Consider the following 10349-nt stretch of genomic DNA (forward strand, 5'->3'; position numbering starts at 1 on the left):
TAGTTAGCTCTAATGTCAAAACGGCAACATGCCTAACGATTTCACCGGTCATAACAATTAACATTTCATAGAAATTCAGTACAGATGCCTCATGAATCCGCAACTGGAACTGAGCTCTGGGTCTCAGTGTTATGTAGTCTTTGTTCAGTCAAACATCAGAAAGATGGGTAACCAGAGCGAAAATGCACGAGGAAAAATGAATGGATAAAGTAAAAAAAAAAAACACCACAGATAAAGAAGAGCTATCAGATAAATGGGAATAGATGATAGTTTGCTCCACTACCAAAGAATTACATGATGTTTCTCAGAAATCTATTCCTTTCCTAAGAGGGAGGTTTACACCAGGATATAACAAGTAACATTCTTTAATGGGATTAATTACCAAAGCAGATCTTGCAAGCGTCATTGTCAAGCGTTTCCTCGAGCATTTCAGATGTGACAGTTGATTTGTCTTAAATCCAATGACAACTTCAACATGATTCAGTCTATTTACAATTTAATTTTTTTATAACTATATTGTAAATAATTATCATGCTGGGGATGATTTCTGAGGCAGTAACGCTATTGAACAATTTTGCAATTGATGTTTTGGAATTCTGTCTTACGATAAAAATCTTGGAGTTCACCAGTATCTATAAATCATCATATTCCTTTCACACATATACTAAAACTAATTAGTTAACATTTGTAATGATAATTAAATAGCCCATCAGCGAAGTTGAGAGGAGGTAATGTTTGCCATGTGATAGCCTGAGTGTTTAAAAAATATCTTGAAAATTTATAAACCAATTGGGATGAAACATATGGAACAACTGCCATCGACGCAATAATTCGTATCATAATGACTCAGAGTTTTTATAGTTTTCATGAATGAAGGCTTTCCTTCATGGCGAGAGCCGCTGTGTGGTGGCAGGAGCTCATTCTCAACAAAAACCTCTTGTTTAGGAACCGTGTGTTAAGCTAGGGCTCCCTTGTTAAAGTTTTTCATTAAGACCCTTTATCATACCCTCACAATGTCGTTAATACATCTAATGGAACGAATGCTTAGCTCCTCGATACGGCAGACTATAGCTCAATCTGCGAAAGAAAGTTCCCTTTGAATTCCAAAGATCTTTCTCCATATGTGAGAGACAGAAAGTATGCGGAAATATGGAGTTCCAGATGTCATATTATGCTCAAATTCAGCGCGCATTAACATAAGCCGTCAACCCCAGTGAAGAAGTTGGATGCACACATCAATAAATGTATATCATGGACCAACTTTAACTCTCCTGAACAGGACAGCTGCAAAAGTACAGTGATGTATTTGCTTGAGAGGAGAAATTCAGAATTATAAAAAATATATTAACCATTAGTTATGATCAGTTTTACACGAGATGATTTTTGCAGTGAAACCGATATGAGATTTTTCCTACAAACAACATTCCTTAGAGATCCTTTTAGGGAAATCAAGTAAATAGATCAAAATAGAAATAGCAGTGATCTTTTGTGAAAAATCAGTCATCTATGCAAACATTTTTTTTCTTAGTTCTTAAAACCAATAAGGAAAGTATACTTTGGTATCAGTTTTCATGTATCAGATTTCGAAAAGGTTATCTTGAAAGAGAGAGAGAGAGAGAGAGAGAGAGAGAGAGGCGTTTGGAGAGGAAATGCAAAATAGTCTTGAATAACCCGACGTACGAATAACGAGAAAGTGACACTTTAGTCAGAAAAAGGCCAAAAGCGTATCCTTTCGAGGCATAGCCTCCAATATCCTCTAGCGAAAAGCAATATTTCTCGAGCGACAACTTCATTGGCCCTTTCAGAATTCGGAATGACTCGAGCACCAGGAATTGTTTTAGGCTGTCGCCACAACGAGGGGTTAAAGGAAAAAAGGTTGGGGAAAATATATATAACAATGTCAAAATAAGGTTTCCGCCCGAAGCAAGTATGTATATGTATCAGAATAACAGCGGACGCACTCCTTGAAAACATTTCCTTAAATGGTTTACCGAATATTCAAGCTTTGTCTCTTTTATAGGAGGGAAGATAATTTTCTGGAAGGGCTTAATTTTTTGTCATTTCAGTAATATCTCTCTCTCTCTCTCTCTCTCTATATATATATATATATATATATATATATATATATATATATATATATATATATATATATATATATATATATATATATATTATAATATACATTATATATACATACATATAAGTATGTATATGTATATATATACATTTTTGTATATATGAATTTTTGTCACTTATTTTCACGAATAATTAAAGAAGCGATCACCAGTAGTAGGAAAAATACATAACTGAAATCAACAATGAAACTTTTAGTGGCAGAACCTCGATGAACATGTGTCCAGCACAAAAAAATTAAGACAAAAATAATTCTTTTTGCCATAAGAAGTATTGCAATTTGCAACACCTTTTGAATCGAGTCAGACCAGTTGATACTAAACAAAGACTTTGAATCCAGTTCGAAGTTTGGTCGGGGTCTGTCTTTGTCTGTCTTGTTCTTTAGTTGTTGGTTTAACAAATTTTGCTCGGCATGATCGTATTTTTCTCTCTCGAAAACCCAAATGATAAAAGGTATCCGGGTTCCTCTGACACAAAATCCCATCAATCATGCTCCATAAATCTTCGCTGTAATTCACGTTTATTCCCACCATAACTATTCATCATGCCAGTAATCCACAGGCCACTGCCTTTTAAATTTTGGAGTGAACAACACTTCAAAGGCGATAGTAATAACGCTAGATATTTTCGATGGCTTCTATAATCTCGACTGAATAAATTGGAAATGAAAATGTTAGTATCTCGAACAAAAGGACTTAAACGATAAAAACAGTTTTCCAGGATGACAGTGATTGATAGATGCCTGTCAGGTATGGCGTTTAAATTTTTTCTTTTCATGAAATGGACTAAGGGACTAGCACCCTAATGCTCTTATCTAGCTAAACCCCGAAAAAAGCAAGAATAAGGTGGAAGAATGGAAGAGTGAGGCTTAAAAGTTACCAAAGTCACCTTATCCTCGCCTGCACTAAAAGTGTTTGCTTTTATACCCAACTGTCTCCTATAACACGAAATATCTTGATTTTAAACATTTCCATTTCAACCTCACTGACACAGCTTCACCTGAGGGAACGGGTTTTAAATTGTCGTTTTCATTATCTACACACATATATCTTTTACTTGATATATTAAACTATCATGTTCCACAGATATCTTTTACTTGATGTATTAAACTCTACTATGTTCCTAAACATGTGCATTTTTCACACTGATGATCCTACCCACTCCCACAAGACGGGGTGAAAGAATTCTTGGTAAACTTACATTTGATAAGTCCGTAAAAACGTATGAAAAGTTTTGGCATAGTATGATGAATGCTCCTGTAACTGTGATGACATTATGCAATATACTCAGGTATTTTGTACACTAACTAGGTGTTTCATAGAAAGGGAGCATTATCTTAGGCAAATTATATAATAAATAGATTAGTTTAGAAAACTATATCAAATTACCAAACGCAAAAAATTATTCACAAAAGCAGAACTATCATTACGTTGTGTTACCTTACAGATAAGGCAGTCGCATATTTGACTGCAGAACTGCAATTATTTTCTCATTAAAAGATGGAAAAAAAATCTTAGAATAAATGTGCCTTAATGTTCAAGAGACATTAGAATATCTATCAGACAACAATAAATTTTTTTGTTTCTTGAAATAAGGTTACTTAGGGTCTGTGTGAAATGGCACTTTAAATTTAAATCTGCAGTACTAGTCTATTGGCCTGGAGAAACGTCCACACTGGAAAATAACCACTGCACCTCAGTAAGTCCAGAACTCGTTTATTCGATTGAACTTAACGTTGTACAAAAGGTTCCCTTCCATAACGCAGTAGTGAAGGTAATGATGATGCTGTCATATGGTAGCTGGCACATCCTTTACTTGAGGAAAATGTTTGAGGACCGCGCAACTCAGCACGATTCACACACCACTCATATCAAAACAAGTGAACTAGTTTACCGATACACAGTTACCGCTTTCTTTTTTCTCTTTAGTTAAAGCAAATAAAACTACTAAAACTCTATCTGGATCTTATAAATACACACACTGAGAGACCATAGTATGCATTCTTTAAGTGCACTTTAGAAATTATCTCGTTTAGCCAGCATTTTTGACGTTGTACGTTGCTTATAACTTTTCCAGGTCTGAATCACTCATGCTTCTCTTTGGGTGAGTTTACAGCTGTAAGGTTACCCTATCAAAATCTGTTCTTCATTCTAGATATTCTAGCTTAAGGAATATGGCATCTTCATATCAGCCATTCATGAATGTCAACAGTGTTAGGTGCTGTTGACTTAGTCTTTCACTTATTCATTGCTGGTTAATGAGTTCACTGATTATCATATAACTACAAACTCAGTTGATGTTTCCTAATTGCTAAAACTCTTGTGTCCAGATAATTTTTGACTACGTTTTTAACTACGAAGAACTTGTATGGCATGAATGTTTATCTGTGTTGCATATAAAAACACATTGTTTTATCTTGCAGTTCCTTATTTCTTGTAACTGCATGCATATGCTTTTCTAATCTCGACCTTCCAAGGAATTTTTCTTTAATGCTCCACATGCATTTTGCTCTCGTTATCCTTTTCATCTGTTCATTCTCTTATTTTCATTTATTCTTTTCTTTTCTCTCGCCGAGCCCTCCTTTTCCTCCCCTCATCCTGCGAGTTGACCAAACTCCATTAAGGATACTAACGAATTTTCCGGCTCTAGGTGTGCTTTCGTCTGGCTTAATTTGGCTTTGTCTTCTCAGTCAGTATGTAGCTCTCTCTCTCTCTCTCTCTCTCTCTCTCTCTCTCTCTCTCTCTCTCTCTCTCTCTCTCACACACACACAATGCGCTCGAAAAACGGGAGAAAGCTCTGAATTTTCTCAGGTAAACTTAATTTTTTTTTTTTTTCTTTTGGTTGGAAAACCAGCTCCGGCAATCTTTTATTATTTTCATCCAAAGTTAATACATAAACTACTTTGACAATTACTAAAACTTGGGGAAACCTTAGAAGTGTGGTGGGGTTAACTGTGAGTCACAATGAGACTCAAACATCAAAAGAGCGAATAAGTAAACTTATGTTCATGCTCAACTAACAACCTGCAAAAGTTTTTTCATCAGGAGACCCAATGAACGATGTAAGTGCTCCAGGCTGTTAGCAACAATATAGCATTATTTTCAAAACATGTGGCTCCCACCTTTAACGCAGAAAGTCGTCTAAGAATTTTGTGGACACTCGATACTACGATCATTTTTGAGTTAGTGTTAAAATAATGCTATGCAAAATCGAATGCAATGATACAAAAAAATTAGTATTATTAGACTCAACAATGTCTGGACCAAAAACAAAAATGTCAATCTGAATTTGTCGATGCTTTTATGACGTCACTCCGAAAAGAAGTTGGACTCATGATTTACGCGTCAAATATCAATCTAAAGACCTGATTTACTTGTGTTCTGAAAAATGAATGGCGCGAAGATCCTGTAAGGGCGGTAAGGAAGCTGAACGGATAGCATTAATCCACAAAGGCTTGGAATTGAGCCTTAGAGAGAGCTTTCCCCATACAAAACTGAAAGTTACTGATAAAGCAGTTTTCAAAATATTATCCTGCATCAAGTAATGTACAGGTTCTCAAAGTACGGCGCCAGCGCGCCGTCAGATATTAGTAAGGATTTTACACTTTGGGTTTGGAAATGTTCGCTATTTGGAGGTCGTCGTTGAGGCTGTAGTAACAAATTTATTACAATGAAAACAAGATGCTTCGAAAGATTTGCCTTCTGGAGGAGGGGGCGTAACGCTTGGTCAACAAGCATTCAATGAAGTTGTTTGTTTTAAGAACGTTAAGGTAGCTATAGTATCAAATGAAAAAATAATCATCAGTGATCGATGCCATACCGGATAATCGCAGCCAATCACTGTAGATCACTTGTTTTAGAAAAAATATGGACTTACCTTTAAATTACGACTTGCAGGCTGTAGCCAAGTGCCTGGAACCTCGTTACTTAGATATTTTCAAGCAGTCAGACAAGGAAAATAGGGATATGTCTGTTACCAGCATTTTACTCTCTTTTGTCTTTTTCACTGTTCCGTAAAATTTCAGTATTACTGTGCATTTCAGGGCCGTGTCTAATTGATTTTCGTCGATAAAATCTTTCCAAAGCATCGGATAAGGACCGTATTTTGGAAATAGCTGTTTGAAGCCACAGCCTAATTGGCAAAAATATGCAGTGATGTCTAACGTTGAAAATTAAGGCACTTATCAGAGTAAATCAAAGAAATTTAAAAGGAAACTTAGCTAAATCTAGCAGGCTTGCAGATAGAGGCTAGCAAAACGTCATTACTGAAGGCCCTCCCACTCATTGACGTACTTTACTAGACACCCCGCCCATACACAGCACCTTATCAAGACAGATGTTGGTAGTAGTAGTATATGGAATTCTTACATTGCTTCACACACTCCAACACCTACCCTACATTCTCTCTCTCTCTCTCTCTCTCTCTCTCTCTCTCTCTCTCTCTCTCTCTCTCATCTTTCTTTTCGATGAGTCTCAAAGCAGAGTACAATAAGGGAATGGGCATCAAATGAGAAAATTAATTGTGTAATGCAGTTCCATGGCGTAATTCACGTTTCCTTCAACTTGAAATATGGACAAGTCTTACAGTAACAGTCTCTGTGAAAACCATTGTTGCCCTGGAGTTTCCGTCGCCTCGTATTGTCTCCTCAAAAGTTTCAGTTCAGGTGTACCTGCTTATTCCTGGTAAATGAATGTAACATAACGCCAGTGTTCTAACCTTAACTTCCTTAATGCATGATCAGTCCCATAATAAATCCACAGTGCTTGGTATAGCACACTACTCCCCCTTCATTATTTTATTTGTGTGCCTCTGTGTCAGTTTTGTTTCTATACACGTTGATTTGAAACAGACACCAATGTTTGTTGTAGGGTTGTTGAGTGGTTATCAGCGAGTCTATGTATTCCCAGTTTTATCTGTTTATTTATTTTTTATGGATTTGAAGTTACTCATTCTTTCAATTTTCAGTTCTTTTTCATTATTGCGTTTACATCATTTATATATATATATATATATATATATATATATATATATATATATATATATATATATATATATATATATATATATATATATATATTTCATTTAATCATAACTACATTGTAGTGCTGAATGATACTCGTAGCTCATAGTCCAAGCGCTTGGGCTATGCCCTAAATTTTATAATCCACTAACCCATTTATAGTACATTATCTTACAATTTCGATAATTTTCGCGTATTCTACTCAAGGTATTGCTTATTGTACAAGAGGGTCAAGTAGTTGTGTTTCTACGATCATTATCACACCACTGGGAACTCTGCTATTACGTCTGATGTCATAGTTTACGTCAGAACTAGCCTCTCTCAGGGTGCTTACTAAATTTCGCTAAGTTTCCCTTTAAATTTCCTTGATTTACGCTGATAAGTGCCTTAATTATCAACATTAAACATCCCTGCATATTTTTGCCAATTAGGCTGTGGCTTCAAATAGCTATTTCCAAAATACGATCCTTATCCGATGTTTTGGAAAGATTTTATCGACGAAAATCTATTAGACACGGCCCTGAAATGTACCGTAGTTACAGTCAAAGTCAATGATAGTTCTAATGAAAAGCGCAGCTATCTAAGTGGAGTCAGGTTATAAGACAACAGAATATTTGAATTGGTTAGAAAAGGGTTTTCAACCTGGGGTACGTGTGGGGTACGCCAAGGGTCAGTTAGGGGGTACGCTCTCCCCACGGGTCGTTAGGGTTAGGGGCCTGGCCGCCCACTGACTGCTTAGCCACAGGTAAATAATTATAAACAATTTTCTTTATTTTTATGGAATTCTTTGTGTTTACAACATTGTTGGTTATGTCAGGAGAGTTGTGTATTTAATTCCCTTCAGTACAGTACTTGCAAATATACACAATGGAATGTTTTTCTGCGTTTGTTTTGTTTTCCACTTTATAAAAAGTGATGGGCGTACATTATTGACATTAAAAATACCCAAAACGGTACGTGGGGAGGAAAAGGTTGAAAACCCCTGGGTTAGAACCTCCATCAACAAAGTCGTTAACATCCTCCTTATCTAACACCGCAGTTCCTGAAATTAAAACAAAATACCGATTAGGCGAGATTTTCATTAAGTCAGTATCAACTTCGCAAAAAATAAAAGTAATGAAGAATTTCTACCTTTTCATAGCCTGCAACTTGAGTGAAATAAATTCTAGTTAGACTACTGAAGGACAAAAATCACAAGAAGAAAAATATCGTATCTAATCTACGACGCGCAAACTCCTTCAGCTGTCTAAATATGATATAAGTACAAGTCCATATGAATATACGTATAAGTACATATGACTTTTACACATTACCGCCGATAGAACTTAAGTCTTTTATTGCGCCAACATAATTTGTAGGAAGAATCAAAGGCTTATTATTACAATACATTCAAAAGAGAATGATTATAAAGAGAATGAAGTAGCATCAAACAGAAGAGAAATATATATCATACACGTCCAAAAGTACCCTGTTTCAGTCAGTATCAACATCAGATCTCATCCAGTTGCCTCCTAAAGTTCTCTTTCCTTATTCACTCTTCTTTTTCTTCTCTTTCGTGCATTCTTCTTCTCTTTCCTCTTCCCTCTCCTTTACTTTTTCTCTGCTTTGTTGCCTCCTTCCTTCCTCACTGTCCAGAAGCACAATGCGTCAATCTATCATGAGATCAGTACTGAGATCAGAGCTCATCCATTAGTCTCCCTCTAAAGCTTTCTTATCCACCCTCTCCTCTCTTCCTCTTCTCTCCCATGCACTCTGTTTCGTTTTCCTCTTCTCCTCATTTACTCTTCCTCTTCCTCGTTTTCTCCTCCCTCCTCCGCAGTCGTAAGGAAGTCATATATTGTTCCAGAGCTCTTTCGGAGGTCGAAGACCAGACTGCGATTGGAAGCAAAAAAGAAGAGGACGTCATGTTCAAGAGATTCAAGTGACTTCTAAACCATGTCCGCAAATGTCCATTTCAAATTGAACTTCGACTGACAAACTTTTAGAACCCTCTATTGAAAGTGGAGCTGAAACGAAGGAGAAAACTCGACTCTCTGAAGATAAAAGGGCAAATGGTGGAGCTGCTCGTTAGGCGAGAGTAACTGTCTTTCTTCTTGTTCCCAGAAGTGAAATATGAGATAGAGCGAGAGATGATATCATTAGAATTTAGTAAAAACTAATTATAATGAGTGAGAAATGAGAAAAGTGTAAAGATTTGGTAATAATACTTTGCATTAAACAGTTGTTACGAGAGTTGTATTGGTAGAAGAAAGTTCTCTCTCTCTCTCTCTCTCTCTCTCTCTCTCTCTCTCTCTCTCTCTCTCTCTCTCTACTGCTGCCAGATACGTATATGTGTAAGTTGCTATTATAAATGTGTTAGAGATAAGACCAAAACGAAATAGTCCATTTCGGTCTGTTTTTTTTTTCATCCCTTGATTTTTACTTGTCTATGAATTAAATATGTTCTCGTATATTTGTCTTAGTTTTCATCTCCTATAATCTGCGTTTTGAGTAATCAAGACCTCTTCATCACATGTAAATTAATCACATTGCTCTTTTTCGCTAAGGATCTATTAAAATTATTTTGAATAACACAGGCTAATTGAAAAGATCCACATAAGACTCCCTCACTATAAACATGCTTAGGGTACTTTCTTCCAGACTCTTTCTATTGATTTTATTTCTAAACAGCGGCTTTTTTCAGGTGAGAGAAAACGAAGCAAGACTGCCTGTCTTTAAGGATTGCATGCTGTTTGCAACCATTACACCCCTGCTGTTATCTTTCCCTTACTTGCTATGGAAGCTGCAATGTTGATATCTAAGCGCACATGCAAGGTAAGTACATACCTCAAGTTTTAGACCCTTGCTTCCTATCAGCAAATATACACACGTGAAACATTTAGGTGCCTGTGAAAAACTTTTGCCTTCAACAAGTTCCACATAGATAACCTTAATAGAGATGAGCCCAAGCTTGGTGATATTGTTTAGTGTAATGCCGTGAATCCGTGAATAAGGAGGCTCACTTACATACTGTACATTGTCACTCGGATGTCGTAAACAGCATGCTTGTTCTCATTCGCACCCTTTCATGCAGTCGACTACAGAGTTGTCGGTGGTGATTTTAGAGAGCCTAGGCCTGCCTTGTATAGCAACCCACAGGGAAGGGTTTTAAAACCTTTGTTTATAGGCTAGAAAAGAAGAACGTATTCTCATATTC

Source organism: Macrobrachium rosenbergii, chromosome 14, assembly GCF_040412425.1.
Source record: "Macrobrachium rosenbergii isolate ZJJX-2024 chromosome 14, ASM4041242v1, whole genome shotgun sequence".
Classification (NCBI taxonomy): Eukaryota; Metazoa; Arthropoda; class Malacostraca; order Decapoda; family Palaemonidae; genus Macrobrachium; species Macrobrachium rosenbergii.